Source organism: Carlito syrichta, unplaced genomic scaffold (genome assembly GCF_000164805.1).
Source record: "Carlito syrichta isolate Samal-C Ts95f unplaced genomic scaffold, Tarsius_syrichta-2.0.1 Scaffold302862, whole genome shotgun sequence".
NCBI lineage: Eukaryota > Metazoa > Chordata > Mammalia > Primates > Tarsiidae > Carlito > Carlito syrichta.
Window position 1 is genome coordinate 746,893 of NW_007246958.1, and position 22,701 is coordinate 769,593.

Genomic DNA, 22,701 nt, shown 5'->3' on the forward strand with positions numbered 1-22,701 from the left:
TGAGATATCTGTGGAATATTATTGCTAATGTGTATTTTTGACAATGGGGTCAAATTCATGGTTTTTGAGAGTCCAAACATGAGTTGCTAAGCATGAGAAGATTTAATCATTAATGAAGTGAACATATCTTTCCCTTCCAAGTAAACTTTTTCCCTTTACTTTAACTATGCACTTCCATTTGTTAGAGAAACTGAGGTCATGAACGTGACTTCAAGGGAGTTCCCCTTGTTCACTTATTTCAATGAAAACCATTCACATGGAACCGTGTCACACTTGGATTCTAGAGTTGAAACCACCTCTTTAGACCCAATTTGCATAGGCCAGAAATGTCTTGAAAGCTTGCACAAAAGTTTTAAACCAACCACATCATCTAACATTTTTCTTTGCACATATTAGGTAATAAGTATCCTTTGGAAGACAGAATCCACAAGAGCATGAAAGCCAGAATTAATCGTCCTATTGCACAATATGATTTAGATGCTCCTACTCACATAACCATTCAGCAGGAGTGTTCAGGCCCTTGCTGTGTATAAAGCTATGTGAGATGCACAAAGTGAGACACATAGACCTGTGTAGTAGCACATGGTTCCTGCCTTCAGGAAGCTACACACCGCACAGGGCAGAGCCACGAGTCTCAGCCTTTTCTTCTTGGTAGCATCATGGGTCGAGTTGGCCTGTGGGGTGTGCAAGACATGACTCCATCCCCTTCTCTCTGCCTTTCCACTCACTTCCTATGTCAAAGCACCTGGCAGGACTATAGCACTTGACGGGTGGGTTTTTTCTAGACCGATTTGACAGTTACTTAACATTATTAAGGGAAAATCACATGAAATATAAATTTTTGTAGGTCAGAAACAGTCTTACAGTTTGGCAGTTTCAGATTGACAAGATTCAGTAGAGATTTAGCATTTTTGTATGAAGTGCATAATTTGTAAGCTTTTAGAAGTGGTTTTATATTTTTTAAAGAAATTCATCCTCTAGGACTCGCCTGCAGCCAGACAGGCCCTGTGTCAGAGGCAGATGCTTCTGGAGCAGACTATGTTTCTGGAAGGTGAGAATTGTTGACATTTGGTTCATTCCAACTGAGGTGCCCTGAACCATAGAGCTGCTTTTAGTCTGAAAAGTATTTTCAAAATTCGTGTTTGTTTGCCAAAACAATCTAATTTGGATAAATACATCGTAACAAATTTTAAAGCAAATACAACTATATGAAAAGATCTAAATAGCTCAAAGTGATGTGACTTTGTGAGGCCCCATTTTTTACCATTATCTCTCCTGTTTAAATGCAGGCTTCCCAGTGCTGGTTTGAAATTCCACTGACTGATTTCATTTGGATTTATAGTGGCCATTTTAAATATTTACATATTGATCATGTAGTTATTCACCCACAAAATGAAGAAGAAGAGGAGGAAAGAAGAGGAGAGAAAAAAATATTGAAACCTTTATGACTTCGCCAAAGAAAGAGCTGATTTTAATATTTCAATGAAGATTCTTCTAGATTTTTTTCCAAATAAGTAATATTTTGAAAATGCAAATATTCTTGAGACACTTAGGGAAACTATTAGTCACTCAAAATTGACTGAGGATTGATTTAATTAAATGCTTTCAGAACTGGAAGAGACTTTAAAAATATTTTAGACCAGTCCTCAACCAGGGACGATTTTACCTCCCAGGGAACACTTGGTAATGTCTGGAGACATGTTTGGCTGACATAGCCTAGGCATGCTTCTGGCATTTAGTGGGGAGAAGTCAGGGATGCTGCTAGATATCATAAGACACCCAGGACAGCCCCCACAACAAAGAGTTATTGAACCCCAAATGGCAGTAGTGCCGAGGATGAGAAAACCTGTTTTAAACCAGTTCCCTTATTTTCTGAATAAAGAGTCCAGAGCCGAAAGATGATTTGCACAGAGCCATTCAGTCAACTAATGGTGTGTGAGAGATGAGAGCCTTTGCCTTCCCTGCCCTGTCCTGGGCTCTTTTCATCAAACTGGGATGAATGCACATTTTTGATAGCGAAAGACAGACTTGGGAAAATGCGAAGGGATAATTCTGAAACAGGGTTCTGGGGGAAAAGATAGATCCAGCAGTGGAGGGAAGAAAGCTGCGAACAGAAGGAGAAATTAAATAGCCACGGAGCATAGTGAAGGTATTGGGAGCCAGCTCTGGAAGGGGTGCCAGATGAGCAATGGATATATAGTCCACACAAATATTGCTTGCTTAGCAAGTATATATGGATATCGCTAGGGTGACCAACTCCTTCCAGTTTGCCTGGAACTTTTAAAACTGAAAGTTCCATGTTCTGGGAGTCCCCTCAGTTCTGGACAAACTAGGACAGATGGTCACCCTGTTTCCCATTCCCTCATAGGAATGTACTTGAGCAAAAGTTATTGCACCAAATTGCAGACTAGTTTAGTGAATTGGAGGAAATTTGGTGAAGAACATGTGGGACCTGTCTGTATATGCAACTTCCTGTGAATATATAATTATTTCAAAATACAAGTTAAAGTTAACTGTTTAGTGAATGTCATCTGAGTGAAGAGCTAACTTTCTCTCAACTGAGACTACAGGGAACTTTCATGTGGCCAGATGGGACACCCAGAGTAGAAAACTCTTAATAGTTGTGCCATGGAGTGCTGTATCATCACTGTGGGCAACAACTTCCTGAGATACATGAGAAGGGCAGGGAAGGTGGCATTTGGGCACAGTGCAAATGGTGTGGTTGGCATTTAGGCCTAGCCATGGTGTTACTTAATCCTGAAGTAGTCCGAGTCGTCTTGTGGTGGGAAATAGTACATTTTGAGTATACGGGAGGAAGAAAAGTTCATACAAAAGAAAAATTACAGAAGCTTTCACTGAGGGAGTTGCTCATTCATTCATTCATTCATCCATTCATTCATTCATTCTCTACAATGTCAAACATTCTGCTTGGTGACAGAAAATAAAAGTTGAATGGGTGTTGTTCTCTGTCCTTCAAGAGTTTTTGGTTGGGGTGCTGAAAGAAAGCCATTGAAGAAAAAAAGTTCAATTTACTTTAACAATATAAAGAGTATTTTCTTCATTAAAAAAAGAGAAAGGAACACAAGTTGGATACCTTCTATGTTCACGTTATTGTGGATGTAAATTAGAAATCTTATAGTCTGTGTCTTCAGGCAGTTAAAACAACTGGACTTTGTAGAGTTACATGGGGTTCAGTGTATGGAAATCTTTTAAAGGAACTTTTAACTTAATGAAATTTTCATTTTTTAAAAGGAACATCTGCAAATTGAAAACATCAAAAAAAAAAAAGAGAGAGAGAGAGAATCTTCCTGATGGATCTGGGAGCTTAAAATTTGGGTGACAGTTTTAGATCAGAAGACTCTTCAATCCATTCCACATTTCTCAGCATCTTAAGTTAAATCCTGGAGAAGTTTTCTCTAATTTTCCACCAGGGGTCAAGTGCATATGACTCTTACACATAGCCAGAGAGAGAGGTACTATTTGATTTCAGTGTTGCTCCTGATTCTTAGAAGTGAGGTCTTAACCTATTTTGCTTGAAGCTTGTGATTATGTTCTCAGGGTTATCGAGCTATTCATTTTACCATTATAGGTCGTCCTTCCCGAGAGAAGGTACTCTTGAGATGAATCCCTTTTTAGCTGCAAATGAATGCTACCATATGTTTTACCAAAAGCGGAAGAAAAGTATAGCAGTGCTAAGCCATAGCAAGTGAGTAAAGAGAGAAAAGGAATCAGGAAACAGATGGTAAATGGGGAAAGGAGGAAGGGAAGCATAAATATATGAAAACAGGAACTGGAAGAACTGGAGGCAAACCTTGCCCTGTTCTCCTTTACATTGAAAATTACCCCTGTGGCCAGGAAGTCAGAGCTGCCATCTTGTTTTTAGGTGTGTCCCTCTTTGTTTCATCTTTGGTCTTTATCAAAAAAGGTAGAGCTGGAAGAATCACTGGGAGAGCTTTTAAAAAAAATACCTACTCTCCAGTCCCATCTCCAGAGATTCTGAGTCAGAAGGTCTTCAGTGGGAGGGATTCAACTATCAGTATTTCCTTGAAAATAACAGCCATAGTTGAGACCCACTATCTAGAATAGCTCCCTAATTTTTACAGATGGAGAAATCGAGTCCCAGAGACATTAAGTAACTGACAGAGGTACATACAGCTAAACTCAGAGGTAGATATACAACCCATGTCTCTTGCTCCCAGGTAAGAATTTTTCCAATTATACATGTAGAACTTCCCAGGTATAAAGACGAGGCTTGCTACAGGTGTTAGAGCAGTCGCAAATCTTTTCCCTTTCCCACATCTTTTGTTGTTGTTGTTAAACACCTTACATGGTGCCTGGCACATAGTAGCACTTAATAAATATTTGCTGAATGAAAGCGTGTGGCACGTGTTTAATTTTCATCTCCACCACCACCAGTAGCATTAAAGTAACACATCCTAATGTGCTAACGTGAAATGGAATGGCTTTCCCATTTGGTCCCTTTCTAAGCATTTGTTACTTTTTGTGACTCAACCTATGAGCCTATGATTGAGTAGATCATAGCATCCAAGGGGATTTCCATTAAAGTACTGAAGTAGCAGTTGGCTTTTCAACTTCGAATTCTTTCCCTTGTTAGAGAAACTGAAACAGTGTCTTGAGGAGGATTGGCTATTTAAATCCTGCTGAATGGTTTTTCAATAGAAGTGATTGGAAAAAACCCCATTTCATTTTTTTGGAGGAATTTGTTCCATTCTGTCTTGTGTTTCATTATAAACAGTTTTTTTAATAGCAAAACTTATTCTTCGTGCCATAAATGTGTGGTGAATGCCTCCCAACCATGTTTCCACACAGACCGCAGGTCTTTGCCAATTTTCCTGTATGTAGAGTCCCCACTGATGATGGCTCAGAACTGAAACCTGACCTAATGCTACTAAACTCCTGGATTGAGAAGGGTCTTAAAATCGCCTTTAGTGGTTTACACAGAAACTAACGCAGAGCCTCTGACTTCTCTCTTTTCCTAGGATTGTTGATGATGCAAGGCAAAGTCTATTTCACACTGGACTATAAGCTCTTGAAGGCAAGAATCAGGTCAATTTCCTCACTTTATATCCTACACACAAGTCAGTGCTCTAACCCATGCATTCTCAATGAGGGTAGGCATGTCCTGGGGATGACATTAATTTTTGGTAGGAAGGTGGCGAAAAAAACCTTAGATAAGACAGTAGTTTGTGAGCCTTTAAAGGGCCACAGTACATAAGTCAATATACAGTATATCTATGGCATTGAATTTTCATGGGAAGACTGGGGTAAAAATATCTTTAAAAGCTCCTTAGGGGCATCATAATGAAAAAGAGATCAAAAGATACTGCTCTAAACATATTTATTGACTGACTGAATAAATGTAATGTATGGTTAGAGGCAACAGAACATTCCTGGGTACTTGTTTAGAGATGGTGCTTCTCAGCTTCACTTTTTAGAGCTGGACAAATAACATGAGCAAAAATTCCTATATTTGGGAATTTAAAATGCCCACAGCCAGAACATTTTGCTTTAGTTTAAAGAATTCTCTACATTTCCAATTATCATTTTGATTTTGAGATTCAGAATTAAACCATAGAAATCAGGGACTTCGTCTTGGTCTTTTGCCTAACTAGATGTGAAAATGGGAGAACTGTCTCAGGGGGAGCAACCTGAAGGTGATAAAGCTGGGTGCCATGATAGAAACCATGACAAAAGCAACACACATCAATCTAATTGGGAAGACCCGCCAATTCCCTCTTATAGAGCATCTATCCAGCTGTGTGTTAGCTCGTTATGGCTCTATCACTTACCAGATTATGTTAAGACATGAATCTCAGTTTTTTTATTTCTCAAGTGGGCAAAACGGTAGATACCATGGCTACTTTACAGAGTTCTTGTTGGTATCAAATGAGATCATATATGTGGGCAAACACTTTGAACTGTAAGTTATTAATCTTAGTGTAGGTTATTATCGTTATCTTGTTGATTGAAATATTAGCAATAGATTCCTTATGAAGAAACAAGGGAGGATTTGAAGGAATAAGATTTTTCCAAGCCCAGGGCAGTCATAAAGACCAGGAAGATTACACATGACATTCCACATGGCCTTACCTAGATGCAAGGAGAGCTTGCAAATAAAATCCCTGGCTGATTAGTCATTCCCAGAAATAATTTGTGACATAGAAGGAAAGTACAAGGTGGACAGATCGACAGTCTCTGCTATAAAGGAAAACAATCTAAAACAGTTCCTAATTTTTCCTCGTGCAAGGCTATCTAAGAGGTTAAACCATCCCAGTAGGGTCCTCTTGAAGGTGTTCCCTGTTCCTAATCTTGCTCCTCATATCTCTCCTCAAGTTTCTGTCTTTTTCCAAGAGCATGACATTCTTTTTATTTTGCTTGTCGAAATGTCTACATTTTGGAAAGTGCCTCCCCACCTATAGAAGTTTCTCTCACCATGGGCTCCATCATATACCCTATAGTAATGGTTCCCTAAATCTAGTTTATTCCATATGGAATTGTCTGCCCTCTTGTGAAGGGGGAATAGGATAGTAGTCATGGTAGTCTTTGATATTCTAAGACTTTTAGAATAATCCACTGGAATATGGACACGATGAATGTGGTCCCTATTGAGCTTTCCACATCAGAGTGAGGAGGAGTCACATTTTCTTATTTTTCCATTTTCTGGAGTATTGTTAGACAAATACATACACACACAAACACACTCACACACTCAAATCTTCTGAGAACAAAAGTTAATTCTCAGAGAAATTCCATAAAGAGATGGCAGAAACATTTTCCTAATCACCTTATGATTTGATCGACTGCTGCTCTCATAGCAGAGTTAGTGATTCAAGTATTAATGCAAAGTAATGTTGTATGTTCTCATTCACCTTTGACTTTAAAAACACTTTCAAGCCTTCTGAGAGTAAGAAATTTGTAGCGTTGGAATTATTATTTGCAATAGTCCAATTAAATTCCTAGATGAGTGCTGTTGGGAGTAGAGTAGTTTTATTCTTCCATGTAAGATTTATTTCCATTTCCTCCCAGTGTGCTTCCCCCTTCATGCCTTTGCTTATCCTTTTCTCCTGGAGAGGAATACCCTTTGATTAATCTGTTTTTCACCCTTTAAGACTTAACCTGAGTCTCACTCTATCTAGAAAACCTTTCCTGGCTTCTCTAGCCCACACTGACATCTGTTTCTGACCTTCCGTTATACCCTTCAGTGTTGAATGAATAATCATACTGTATACTTTGTTGTTGTTGTCAATGTTGTATTTGCAGATACACATAGTAAGTACTATATAAAAACTTGTTGACTGAATAATTGCATATGTGAGGCTAGAAACAAGAGATCATTCTTGGATTACATGGAAGATGGTGCTTCTTAAAACTCTAAGAACAAGGGAATTATCATATATAATTTCTTATTCTCAGTAATTGTACAACTTTGAGCAGCTCACCTAAATTCTTTAAGTCTTGGTTTATCTTTGTGTAAAAGAAAGGAAATGACAACTACTCTTTCCATTTTTTGGAAGAATTAGAATTAATGTAAGAAAGTGGTTAGCTCAGTGCTTGGTGTATAGCAGGTGCTCAATAAATAATCATTGTCATTACTATTATAATTACTACTATTACTGTTTTTGTTGTCATTGTTATTTTCCACAGTACCTAGTACAGTGCTGAGCACATAGTATGTTGATTGTTTAATCCTGGACGATGAGGTTTGTTCAGGGTCCTGCAGTGTCCTTTATTGAGCTGAATGTTTCTGCATGATTAGTTTACTGGGCAAGAAATCTGTTGAGGGAAATAAATTGGAGGAGAAAATCGAATGTCTGGTAGAAGTGCCATATCCAAGCACCAAAGCCCGAGCCATGTGGAAATGAAAACTTTCCCACAGAATTCCCTAGACTGGTGTGACTTGTTGCCCCCATACCTTAGCACAAACCAGTGAAGATTGTGATAAATCAGGACTCTGAATAGTGGCCTTCATGAAGTAGCCCAGATAAAGATCTTACTATTCAATTTTTAAATTCACAACTTGGAAATTCTAGATTAGTTGACATTGGCTCAATACTTTAAGCCAACTGATGGGAAGAAAAGTCTGTTATTGATTTACTGGCCTTCTTCCTCCTCCCTGTTTTCCTCTGAACACTGACTAAAATCTCCCCAAAACAAGTACTGGGGGCCTCACCGTCTTCAGGGAGCTGATGGTGAAGGGAGAGGTGCAGGAAGGGAGGCATTTGCATCTCATTGCTGGCTTCTAGAGTTGGGTTCCTCTTCAAACATTCACTTTCTGGCAGGTCACCATTCTTCCCCATGCCCAGGGAAGTCCTTATGCAGCAGCAGGACCCATAAACAGAAATCACCACACTTGGATCCTGTTTGGGCTGAGCTCTCTCAACAGCGCCTCCTTCACTTCTACAAGTTATGTGTATATTAGCAGAAGCTTTCATTGGTCAACATTTGCAATGTCATCCCTAGAAGGGAGGGTCTAGAGGTGGAATATTCCTATCATGTAGTTAGGGTTATAGGAAGAAAGAAAGGGCTAGTGTAGTTTTTAACTATGTAGGGAGCCTCACACTTTGATGTTAGGGCGAAGACTATTATAGGATATGACAAAGGAATGCTGATCATTAAATAAATAATAATTGAGTGTCAGATACCACACCAGATACTGAACATGCGTTATCTTATTTATTTTTCATAGCAATCTTGGATAGAGGAACTTACTATTCTAAATAAATTAAACTCAGAGAGCCAAAGCAACTGGCATCATATCATATGGCTAATAAGTAGCTCAGCTGAGCAAAGCTGTGCTGCATGAGCTCTCGTAGGAATGTGTTTCTCAGGCTTCCTGGCCTCACTAGGGTTTTAGAGATCACAAGATGGTACTGTACAAGAAGAACCTGGTAGGAGAACACTGGCCTGAGAAGTAGAGGCCTGGGTTCTAGTCCAGCTTCTGCTGCTAACTTTTTGACTTTGTACAAGTCAAACGTGCATTCTAGGTGTCATCCATAAATTGAGGAAGTGGAATGAAAAAATCTCTGCAAAGTTTCTTCCAGCTCTATGATTCTATAAGCTAGTATCTAAATTCATTTATGGGAATAACATAAAACTTTCTCCCTATCCTAAACTCAGTTATTTCATAGACCTATTCATATGGATTATTGTGAAGAATTAGGTCATAAGCAAAACAGCTGTCACAAAATCCACAACTATAAAGTCATGCCCTTTTGCAGAATCAGGCTCTTACTCCAAGTCCATTTTTCATACTTTCCATTTACTCTACAAAATAATACTGAGTGATCTATCACAGAAACAAAAAACCGAGTACCACATGTTCTCATTCATAAGCAGAGCTTGAATAATTATCATAATACTGTAAGAAAGGGATCGACAGTAGTTGGAAACTGCCATGGGACAGTGGCGGGGGGCGGTATTGGCAGTAGTGGGAATCTGCGGGGGGGGGCGGGGCACACCTCATCAACAAGGGTAACTGCATAATGAACATTTGTATACCTAACCCTGAATTGTACCCCACATCTTCAAAATAAATTTTTTTTAATTCAAAAAAAAAAAAGAAAAGCTTCTTCTACTCAAAATGCAAAGAACAAATTAGAAGAGGCATAGGAAGGAGCTGATATAAACAGGCAGAAATGAAAAAATAAATAATGAGGGGGATAATTCTTTCAAAAAATTTAGAATACCTAAGGAATAAAACAGGCACAGGGTCAGTTTGTATAAGAAAAAAAGACCCCAATTCACCAGGTCTTTAGGGAATCATTGCATCATTAAAAACAATACAAACACATTGATGTTCACCTTAAATTTGGATCACCAAGAAAAGTTCATCAATGTGGGTAAGCTCTGTTTAAGAAGGAAGTTAAATGTATATTGTATTTTAGAAAGTTTTCTATTCATTATGGTTAATATTTTTCTTTTTCAAGTTTTGATGCCTAACTGGTTAGACTCTAAGCTCTCTAGAAAAACCTGATGTTTTGGTTACCTGTAGCCCCATAACAAAGCACCCCAAAGTATAGTTGCTTAAAATATTTTACTATGTCTCATGATGCTATGAGTTCAGTGGGTTCAGTTAAAGGTTCTTCTGATTCAAAGAGTGTTGACTGGGACTGCAGTCTTTGTGGGGCTTGATTGGATGGGAACACTCTGAGATATTTCACTAACTTGTCCTCTCAATGGGGGAAGTGACAATGAATGCGTGACCATATATAACTCCTGGTCTTCAGAACAACTTTTTCCCTAAGGGGCCTGGGGGACTGAGTTTTCACTGGATTTCTTTTTCATGTTGAACTTTGGGAAATGTAATTTCATTTGATTCTCTTTTCTAAACACAGAAGCTAGAGAGATTCTTTAAAAATCCAAGTAAGATTATGTCACTCCTCTGCTCAAATCTCTCCAGTGGCTCCTATCTTACTCAGAGTGAAAGTCAACAGCCTCTCACACAGCCTATTCTGTCTGGTCCCAGATCCCTCCGAATGCGAGTTTCTGCATTCCTCCCAGTCACTCTACTCCAGCCACTCTGGCCTTGCTATTATTTGAACACGTCAGGCTTCCCATTGTCTCAGGGCCTTCGCATCTGCTGCTCCCACCACCTGGAGTGTTCTTTCCCCAGTCACTCTCTCAGCTCCCTTCCTTACCTCCTTTGGGTCTGTGTCCCAATGGCACCCTCTTAGAGATGCTTCTCTTGTCTTGCCCGAGGACTCCCCAGTCCCTTCTCCGGCTTTGCTTTAGGCCAAATCCCTTCGAAATCACGTATGCTTTGCTTGTTCATGTATTTATCTGCTTCCCCCAGGGAGCTTGCTCTGTTTACTACTGTACTCCCAGGGACTGACTACAGCAGTGTCTGGTCCTTAGTAATGATCCATGAATATTTGGATGAGATATTGAATAAAAGAATGAATTCTCATAGCAACAGTATTTATTAGTCATGGTAAGTGCTGTGTTCTCTGCTTTCAGATAAAGAAACAGAGTCCCAGGAGATTTTGTGACTTGGTTGAGGTCACACAGCCAGTAGTGGTAGAGCCATCTTTAGAACTCAGGTGCCATGACTTGCAGCCTTAGGTCTTTTGGGCGACCACTTGCTGTGCTCCCATTGCCATGTCCATGCAGGCATATGATGTGGGTTCTGCATAGGCTTATCCACAGACACGCAACCTTTCCCCGAAGTGAGAAGAGGGTACCACACTGCTGTCATTTCCTGGACAGAGAAATATGCATCTTGCCTGCTGCGTTCAGAGCAACAGTAATTACAAGAGTCTGGAGGGAAGTGAGAAAAGGCATCAGGGACATTTAACAACCTTCACTGACCTGAAAATTATTATTTACAGTAACACAGTGCATTTCCTCTGCAGAGGCAAAGAAGTAGAACATAGCATACATATGTTTTTCTTTTTTCCTTAAAAAAAAAAAAAACCCAAATCCTCATAGTGCTCTTCAGAAGTAGACAGAGAAAAAAAAGAGTTCTGGGCAGGTCAGAACAGACTTACCCTTAGGAGATGAAAGCAATGAATACTTAGTGTTCTTTATTAAATTCCTCCCAGAGACTCTATGAAGATGACATTAGAAAGTCTGAGAATTGCATTGTAAACTCTTGAGAGGGTGGGCCAGGTCACATTCATCATGCATCTCCTGGTGGTTCAGCACACAGTTTGGCAACAGCAGATCTGGAGAAATGTGTTTGAATCGACTGCCTGGCAGGGAGAGGCTTTAACTTCTATCTCTTCCAGTCTCATCCCCAGGATGTAGACCATCTGTCCATTCCTGGATTGCAGTTGCCCAAACTAAAACGCTTCCACTGACAGGGAGCTCATTACCTAGCACTGCAGCCCTTTTATTCCTCTTTTTATACTGCTTATGTTGAGCTACTGTCTGCCTCCTATAAGTCCTACCTTTTAGCTCTAGCTCTTCCCTCTGGATTGATGGAGGATAAATCCACTGTGTCAGTATCAGATGAGCTTCCTCACATGTAACAGAGAGTTCCCATGGTCTCACTGGCTCTACAAGGCAGCACTGAGCACCTCGAAGTCCTTGAGAGCAGTAGTCCCCTTAAGTCCTCCCGGTGTGTGTGTGTGTGTGTGTGTGTGTGTGTGTGTGTGTGTGTGTGTGTGTGTGTGTGTGTGTTACTGCATGGAAAGTGTGTCTAGGTGTGGTGGTACAGAGCTTGGTATTGAAGTTAAGTTGCTTGGGCTCATTTCCAGGCTCTGCCACACAGTGTGTGATTTGGGTATGACACTTAGCTTCTCTGTGCCTCTCTTTCTTCATCTGTAAAGTGGAAATCATGACAACCTGATGGGATTGTTGTGAGGATTAAATGTGTTAACGCCTGAAGCATTAGTACATTGCCTGCTTAGCATGTAGTTTGCGCTTGGTTCATGTGAGCTCTTACGTACTAATCATCTGGTGTCTTTGGGAGAGGATTCTGCTTCTTACTAGTGATAACAGGCAGAAGAAACCTGGGGAGTTGGTGGAATTGTCCTGGTATCTTCCCCTGCGGTCCTTCTCTGTTTCCTTCCCTTCTTCTCTCCTCCATCGATTCCCAGGCCATTTTCCAGAGTCTAGGCCCAGGAGACTGTTCTCTTAGCTGGATAGCCATACCTTCCAGGTGGCTGTGACTGGGGACACTTACACTTTCATAGGGGTCCAGGGAATGCAAAACGCTTCAAGGTGCAAAGGCATGAGTATGAGGAGACAGTGGGTGCGTGGGAAAGGAGTATTGGGGGAAGAATGCAAAGACCTGCCTAGTACCCTTCATACCACCTTCCCACAAATACTCCCCTACCTGGACCGCAGGTTGGGTGTATCAGTGGAACCACAACTTCCTTTTCCAGATGTTTTAAGCTTAATGTATTCTACCTTGCTAAGTCATGACAAGCCCTTTGATACAGCCAAGAATGAGCTGGCTGTCAATTCAGTCAGAATTAGTGGAAATTCACATGAAATGACAAGAAAGACAGCCTAATGGACAGAATGGTATTGAGGTTCTAAATTTTGGCTGGGTTAAAAATAAACATAAAGAGAGGAAACTGACATTTTTGAGAGCCTGTTTTGCACCAGGCCTTGTGCACAAGTGAATAGCACAACGCAGGGGGTGGTAGTTGTATTGTCTCTGTTTCCAAAATTAAACAGTGAGCTGTCTAAGGTTTACAACAGTGAGTTGAGGATTCCAACCCTAGTCAGTCCACTTTCAAAAATAGAAGTTTTTGGGTAGTAGGAGAGTGGAAGACTTGAAACCTGTGACCAGGAGACCTGGTTTCTAACACAAGTATATGACCAGGACTGACTTGTGTTTCTTGACGCATAAACTAGGAATGAGAATATCTATCTTACATCTCCTAGGGTACATGAAGTAGTTTTTTCTTTTTATTTCTTCTCTCTCTCTCTCTCTCTCTCTTTCTAAGTCAAGCTCTCATTGTGTCACCTAGGCTGGTGTACAGTGGCATGATCACTGCTCACCATAGCCTTGACGTCCTTGGTTTAAGTGATTCTCCTGTCTCAGTGCCCCCAGTAACTGGGACTATAGGTGTGTGCCACCATGCTTGGCTGCTTTTGTTTTTTGTAGAGACAGACAAGGTATCATTACGTTGCCTGGGCTGGTCTCAGACTCCTGGGTTTAAGCAATCCTTCCTACCTTGGCCTCCCAAAGTGCTGAGATTACAGGTGTGAGCCACTGCACCTGGCCTGATTCTTTTAAAATCATTTTATTTATTTATAACAGTAAGGCATAAACAAAGAGTACCTAGGGTTATTGAAGAGTAAATCTCTCTCCCCAGCTCTGAGCTCATGTCCTGGATATAACTCCTTAGCCGTGTCAGGTTTTACTTCTGGTGATTCCCACCGCAAACTTAAATAATTCCCTTATATATCTATTTCTTGAAGTTGTCCAATCTAAACAGTGTCCATTCCTCCATTTTGACATAGGCTTTTAGCACATTTACACTGTCTCTAGTCTTCCATGGATTTGGTACACACTGATATTATCTTTAATCATTCTTGTGGCTACCTTTAAAGGTATTAAATAATGTACTTAAATCTTTCCCTTGTGATCCATCAACTTTGATGCAATATCTATTGACTTGTGGTTAAGATGGAAACTTCCAGGGCTGAGAATGTCTGCCTGTTTTGAAACAATGTCTTGCAGGACCAAGAGCACCTAGAGCAGCCCTGACTCGGGTGGGTGCTAACCTGTGGACAACCCTAATGTGAAACAACTGCACACCTGCACTTCCCTGCCTGCACCAGCTTCTCCACCTCCCTTCCCTGAGCTGTAATACTTGCTTTTACCTTTTCAAGGCTTGTAAAATTTATATTCTAGGTCTCCTACGCTTTGGTAAACGAAAAGCAATACACAGGATATGAAATGCTGTGATTATGAAAATATCAAATGCTGAAGAAGCAAATAGTATGATCATATCTGTGTCACTGAACAGGGGATTTTGAGGAGAAAATGTTTTAGATCCAAGTCCAAATGGATTCTCTTTGTATAGACAAATGGCATCGCTGCCACTTGCTCTCAGAGGAGGAGATGGGTGGGGGGATATGAAATTTGGAAAGGCCTTTAATGAGTTTCCCCATAGTACATCACTGCTTTTTGTACTGGACAGCTCCACCTCCAGTCCAGTTCTCTTTCCGCATTTTGCTGTTGGGGTGTAGATTTTTCCACTCAGCTTTATCTATCAATATGATCCTATCTTTTTTGTGTTCCAGGAATTTTTGAAATGTTCTGGATTGCTGCTTGGACCCTTCCATGTTTGTTATGGATCTATTATTTTGCACTTATTTATTGTTATTTCCATGGGAATGGGAAGGGAAAAGAGGCAAGGTAGGCCTAATTTATCGTTTTGAACTCCAGGATTTATTCAGAAAAATTTTAAATTAGTAAATATTTCTTCAGTGAATGAATATAAGACATTATAGTTCATATACGAAGGATAATTATAGTTTTTGTTTTATGAGACCAGAAAGCCTGTACTTGCATCCTTCCTTGTCCCCTCCCCAAACAAACAATGCCATTCACATTCTTTTTTTTTTTTTGAGTTGGAGTCTCACTCCGTCGCTCAGACTGGAGTGCAGTGACCGCTCCCAGCCACCGCAGCCTCAACCTGCTGGGCTCCAGCGATCCTTCCGCTCAGACTTCCAAGTAGCTGGAACTACAGGCACGTTCTTATAGATAAAGGAATATTCCCTGGACTAACTTGATAAGTCTATGTATCGGTGAGATGAGAATAGAGAACAAAGTACAGGAACCAGGTGCAGGGACAAGGGGAAGAATGAAAGAGGCACTTAATATGTTTTTAAGTACCATTTATTATTATGATATCTGGGGCCTTGTTTTGTAACCAAAAGAATCGAGACTCCCTGAGATAACTCAATGTAGCTGAACGTGTTGGGTTGGTGATGAATAGAAGGAAGTTTGAGACCTGGTTTTTTTCTTATATCTTCTGCAAAGTGGGCACGATGGCAACACCTGTCTGGAAGGTGCATCCTTCCTTGTCCCCAGCCTACACTTAGCTCATGGTCTGGAAGGTGGAGGTGATGACTAGCAAAGTAATGCGAAGAGAGCACCCACACACTGTGGGGTCTACAGCAATGTTAATCCCCTTTCCTTAGAGGCCAGGAGACAGACCAACACGGGAGAAGAAGTATGAATGCTCTTAAGACCTGCTCTACTTAGTTTATGGAGTTTTTTCACATCTTTATTCTGTCTGGTTTTTTTTTGTCTCTCTGTCTCATCTCCTCTCCTGCCCCAATCCACAAAGCTAGTAAAATCTTTAAGCATACGTTTAAAGAAAATTGCATGGTGTCGGCCACAGGAATGTACTACCATTTCACTGTGGCCATCCTCGGCTCTATCCCCGGACCCCAGATGGAGAATCCCAACTGGGCCCGTGAACCTCGTGGTGGTGTTTCCTGGATGCTCTTTCTGCCCTCTCAGCCATTTCACTGTAGGTAAAATAGTTCTAAAGTTATGGGACCCATGAGACCCTGGTCCAAGACAGATGCCATCCCTCTGCAGGAGGGGCTATGGCAGCAACTATGGCAGGGTTCTACTGAGTTACCCATCACTGGACTGAGCTAAGGGTGGGCTGGAAAATTATTGTGTCAGGCTCTGAGTGGAGCACATTCTCAAACACTCTGGACTTGGCAGGGGATGATTTTAAAAACACTTTATTCTTTCCTCAGCACCATCTTGAGACACTTAGTCAAATAGTCCTTCCCTGCCTCGAGGTCAGCCATGGTCCACAGGTCCACATGACCTCCAGAAAAATTGGCACAACCTCACCCAACCAAACTCCCAGGGCAGCCCTCTCTCGTGCCTACAAGCCTCTTGCCTCTAGACATGCTTACAGGGGTGAGGCAAATACCATCCAAGTCCCTAAGCTCAAGCCTTCTCTCTCCCATCCAGGGACCAGAAGTACATCTGCCTGAATTTGAGTCCTGGCTGTATGACTTTGAGCAGTTTATAGAACTTCTCTGTTCCTAAGTTTCTCCAGCTACCAAGTGGAGTTCACATGAGAACCTATCTATCTCACAGAGCTAGAATGAGAATGAAATGAGTTAATGCATAAAAAGTCCTAGAACTGTGGCTGTTAACTTCCTTGCACATAGCATCATCTTGAGGGCTTGTTAAAACACAGATTGCTGACTCCACTCCAGAGTGTCTCTTTCTGTTTGTGTTGCTAACAGGTTCCCAGGCCATCTTCATGCTGCCCAGGTGAGGATCTCTTAGAGAAATACCTGGTACAAGAATAGCACTATATGATTTATTTGTTTTTATTTTCTTGCAAAATAAAAAGAATTCCACAACATGATTAGAATATATAGTATGTCTACATAGTACATTTAGAAGATTCTGGGTACTGACTGAACTAGCTAGCTCCTCACAGCATCAGAAAGGCTATAAAAGGATTAGAAGATAGTAGGACTGGAGACAAGGCGGGCAACCCAGAGGTTTTCAGTATCTAGGAGCCCCACTGACCCTCCCTCTGTTGCTAAATTTATGGGTATAAAGTGGAGATAGGATCTTGGAAGCCAGATAAGCCAGCCTTGCCTCACTCCCCAAGTGTTTCAGACTCAGCATGGCACCAGGTGTTATGAAAAATAATGACACCAAAGTCTGAACCCCTGCCTTAAATGTCCTGAGTCAAGGAGCTAGGTCCATCATGCACCACACAATCAGAGAGCATAGTAGAAACTTAAGGTCTGACACGGTGCCAGCTGCTCACATAGTAGGAGGTGGCCTGTGGGTCATGAAGCCTGCGAACCTATATCACGCTGACTAGCATCTCAAGCTCCTCCAGCCTGCTAAGCCTCCCTCAGTTATGTGTCTACAGTGAACAGTGCCACCTGCTTCCTGGGTCCCGGTGAGGATAGGAAGCAACATAACACAGGACAAGGACCCTGTCTGTCCTGTGCATGCCCATATCCCTGCCCGATGGTCCTCCTGGCATGTGGCAGTGTAGAAAGAGGCCTGACTATGTTAAATGAGTGCATGACTGAGTACAGTACTCTTGATGTCTGGCATGAGTGAATATCTCTACTGCTATTGTTATTTTTGGTGAGGACTTGCCTGATTAGGAGAAACCAAAGGAAACTTTGAAAAGTGATTTGGAGGGATGGGTGGATGGGATGAGGACAGAAGAAGAAGGACATTTTGGGTGTGACTGAGGGTGTTGGGCAAGATGGGAAATCAGAAGGAACACGGTGTATTTCAGAGCAGCAAGAAGGCAGAAGGGCTGTGAAGTGGGACAGTAAGCCCTGAAGAGTTGGGTTTTTGAGGTCTGTGCACATGACAAAAAACATTAATCTTCCTCCTCCTACCCCCTATGTCCTTCTGATTCTTTTGGTGGCATAAAAAGTAAGAGACAAAGAGCCCTGGTCATAGTTTTTTCTTCTTTCTCCTCTAATATAAAATATCATTTTGATAAAGAGAATCATAAAAGAGAAAATATATGTATATTTCTATGGGCATAGTTGTTTCAGGGGTGGCTGTATTCTGGACTTCTAGAAAGCCTAGACACCAATCTGGTCTATGTGTCCTTAGGATGAGGAATCAGGAACCAGCAATTCCCTGCAAGAATCTCACCAGCAATAAGCTGTTAGCATGTCCCTGCCATGGGGAAAGAAGGAGCTTGGTAAGCCTAGAGAGAGAAAAAAGCATCATCCACATGTGCTGACCGGCAACACTTGGTATGTAAGTGTTGTTAACTTTGACCCTTTTCTTACTATTGTTCACATCCTATCCCCTATCACCTCTCACACGTACACCGATCTACTTTCTACACTGCCATAGGGAACCCTCACTAAAATGCATACCTGACTGTTTTATCTGCTTTCTATTCATGACTTAGAAAATTCCAGTGGGTTTTTTGAACCTGCAAAATTGAGTAGAGTTTGGCACCCAGAAACTTTTCACAATTTGGCTTCAGCTTAACTTTCCAGCTTCATTCCCATTCCCTTCCTTCTTCCTTCCCATTTAGGGAGACTATGGAGGCTCCCTAAATGGTTTGGCGTCCTACCTGGCAAACTCCTATTCATCCTTCAGGGTGCTGTCAGGGCCACTTCCATACCTAGGCCTAGTAAGAGAAAGGTATTTTTATTGTAGCATACAGTTCCCCAGCCTCCAACCTGGAGAGAAAAACTCAAGTCAGTCAAGCTTAGTTCTCTAGCTCTGATCCCACCTGAGACCACAGGAGTCCCAACCACCCTTCAAATGCCTCCTCCTCCAGTTTTCTCGAGTTTCCAGAAGGTGTTATCTGGGTACTTGTGTGTGCAGCTATCTCCTTCATTGCATTTGTCAATTTCCTTCTCCACTATGGAGGAGCAAGTGGTCAAGTCCCCACACTGAGGCTGCAACGCTGTCTCTTGCTGATGCCTGCTAAAGGCTGTGCTTTCTTTCCTCCAATCACATGTGTGCTGATCTGGCTCATGGCTCTGTGCTACAGTATAACTTCCAAATGGGGAGAATGAGAGAGTGGCAATATGGATAGGATATGAACAGCTCACTAACCAAGCCCTTCAGTACACCAGGAATGGTGTTAAACACTTAAGTGGACCACACTTTTTAATCCCCATGCTTACCATGGAAGTAAGTCTTGTTATTATTCTTCCCATTTTACAGGTAAGAACCACAACCCTGGAGGGTCTGGAAGATTAAGCAGCTTGCCTAAGTTCTCCCACCTGGTGAGGTGGAGCTGTGAACTTAAACCCAGGTCAGTCTGGCTCCAGAGTGCAGAGTCTTGTCCACTGAGTGGTGTGGCCTCCCTGCTGTAGAACACACAGCAGTCGCTGATGAAACAGAACAATTCCTTACTTGGCAATTGCCAGTTCCCCTGGCAGTCTATCAGCTGGAACTTTCTATTTTACCTACAACAGCTCCTGGAACAGAGTGGAAGTGCAATAAATATTTAATGAGTGAAGGAATAATTGCTTAAGTAGAGTCTCATCTTAATCTGACCTCCTTCCCCTTAAATATTGGGCCTGGAAAGGGCCACCGTATCCTTCCTCAACCTTCAAACTCAGGTGACTAATACTGCTCAGATGGGCTTCTTAAAAAGTAGACTGTGTTGCTGATGTCTCAATGTCCACAAAATGAACTTCAAGCCTCTCCAGCCTTGATGGCAACAAAATGACCCTCCACCGGTTTACCATACCTGCTTGCATGAGGCCTTTGTTCTCCACAGAGCCCCACCAGTCATTTTGGGAATCACAGGGGAATGTGTCACATGTACCAGTCACGATCACTCTTTGGCATCCTCTACCACTCTGGTCCCTCTGATGATGTACTCTTCCTGCTTGACCTCCTGATCTGCCTCTCATCAGTTCTGCCCTGGACTCCCTATGGAGATACTGTGGTCTGTGTTCAAGGTCACCTCTCCTGAGAGCTGCTGGCCCTTACCCTTCCAGAGCCATGCTGTGTTCTGTTCAGATGTGGAAGGCCACCGCACTCTATCCTGCGCTGAGTCACCTGAGGCTTGCCAGGTGATGACACGAGTGCTCATAACTTACTGGGCCCTTTAGAAATCCTCTCCTCCAACTTTACATTGCAGCTCCTGTCTTCATAGTGCCCAGGCATGAATTTGGAATTGACTCATGTGTGTGTGCATGCAAGTGTGCATGTGTGTGAGGCATGCTGTCCTCCCTCCCCCTCTCTGCTTCCCTACTGACACAAGACCGCTCTTTCCTCTCCTTCCCCCAGGATGCTAATCAACCCCTGGATATAGATGTTTGCTGGTCTTGGTTCCTCACCCTCCTCCCCACTTCATCAGACAAATCCAGCCACATATGGATTCATTTTAAGGATTATCTGGGACCACCCCACTGCCATTCTCTGGCTACAAACCTAAGAAGATCAGCTCTGTGGTCCAGACATCAGGTGACCTAGCCTATTGAGGGGTGGGGGGAGGCAGGTATTCAGTTTTATCAACGGGTCTGGCATTTCTAGATTTAAGGCCTGGATTTACTGTGAAGCTGATGAGACCGAGCTTCAGGATCTCTCCCCTCCCCCATCACTTGCACAGGAGGGGCCCTATCCCTTTACGCTATTTGCAAAAGTAAGCTATTTGAACACAACCAGTTAAGATCACTATATTTTTCTCCCTTCTCCTTCCCTCCATCACACCTCTCTTCTGGTCAGATGACTTTGGCGTGGTCATGGGCATTTTGGGGATCTAGCTAAAGGGCCATTGAACATTCGTTCAGGTTTCTTGGAGTATATTTGGGTGGTTTGTCAACATTTATATGTATGGTTATGTCATTGCTTAACATAACAATCCTGGGGTAGGAATAGCAGGAATACTCCTACTACCCTTGGGGTAGACTTGTCTCTATCATGGTATGAAGGTGCAGGACCAAAGACATGCCTCATTTTCACCATGTCCTAGGGCACCTGGCATCAGCAGCACGAGAATAGTGAAGGGGAAGCAAGATATAAATGTGTAGAGCCAGAAACTGTGCTCTGGAAAATTCTTCCCATAACCAGGTGTCTAAAATTGTAAGTGAAAGATTTAGTTCTTATGAATGCCTGATCAAAACTACTATCCCCAAATACTCAAAATTAAAAAAAAAAAAAACAACTTCGATCAGTCATGGTAAAAAATTGAATTACCTATTTTCTACATATAGAAAATAACACTTTAAAATAATTATTATCTAAAGAGGTGATGCATCAAGAACACACAAACCAAAATGTAGAAAAAATTGCAGAGAGGGCGTCAGAGTTAACTGATAAATATTTTTTTGATTTTGTGATGTTTGATGGCTTTTTAAAGACTTGTATTATGTTGGGATTTCTTTTCTTATTCTAAATAAAAATTCCTATTTTGTAACACTATAATTTGCAACAAAGTGGATTGCTAGTAATAAAATTTTGCATTATTTTTTTTCTTGAAGTCTAATTGTATTAGCGTCAGGCTCCACAAAAGCTGGGTCTGGTTTGGGCATGGAGTTAAAGAACTTTTGGAACTCTGTTCCTACAATGTCTGATGTGCTCAGAGTGAGGTGGGGGGAGAAGCTATAGCCCTAGTGAATTTCCTCCTCTCCTTCTACAATTCCTGTCCATTCGGCAGGACATCCCTCTGGTGCCCACCATGGGGCCCAGCCTTAGGCAGCCATTAGAAGGCTCCCACTTTCTGCACTTCACATACCTGGGTGTTTTTTTAGGCTTTTTCTCCTAATATCTTACGTGTCACCAGTTCTACATGTTATGTCTCAAACCTTGCTTCCCAGTCCAGCCCCAGATAAAACTCTGAGACCAGTTTCCATCTGCCTTCTGTTCCACAGTTAGTGCTCCATGCCAGTCTCACTCCTGGAGCTCTGTCCACTAGCTACGTTAGATCTTTCCCTCTTCTACTCCCCATTTTCTCTGCAGAGGGTCTTGAGCCATGATCAGGATAGTCACTAAACAAGGATCTTGCTCAACCTCTTCAATTCCCTCAATTCTAGAAAGAGAGGCCCAGAACAAGGCTATGGTGTCTCTAATCCCTTTTGAGTTGGGAGTATTTGAAATCTCTCAGCATCTGAGGTCTTAATAGACTCATAGGCAGGCACAAGCACATCTCTGTGTCCTTCTTCCCCAACAATATGGCAACTTTCCCCTCATTTTTTTTAAAAGCAGGATTTGTTGAGAGGACAGCAAAGTCCCCACAGTGGGAGGGGACCCGAAGGGGTTGCCCCTCCCATTTGTTAATTTCACTTTCACTAAGTAGAAATAATATTTTGTCTGAAGTTACATATGATTTGCATATTAATTCTGCTACTAACTTCTTGAATGTCATTAAGCAAGTCATGTCTCTCTTGGTGCTCATTTCTTCATTTAGAAAATGAGGTGGTTGGACTATATGATCACTACTGTCCCCCAAGCTATAAATTATCATATTCTACGAATCTCTGTGCTTGCAGATTCTAATTAATCAGAGCTCAATTACTCATAATCACCACATAACTAGAATTTATCTTACCTTAAATTTAAGGAAAAGTCATAAGAAAACAGGTCTGCAATAGGGGAAGGAAACGGGAAAAAAATAACTGTTCAGAGCAATCATTTATTCCAATTATAGCTATATTTGCAGCATTCTGTGGTTATCATACACTCAATAATATAAGAAAGGCTCAATCATGTTTGTTAGATCTTAATTGCTAAGGCAGGAAATAAATAAAAGCATTTTAGGAAGATTAGCACCGTAA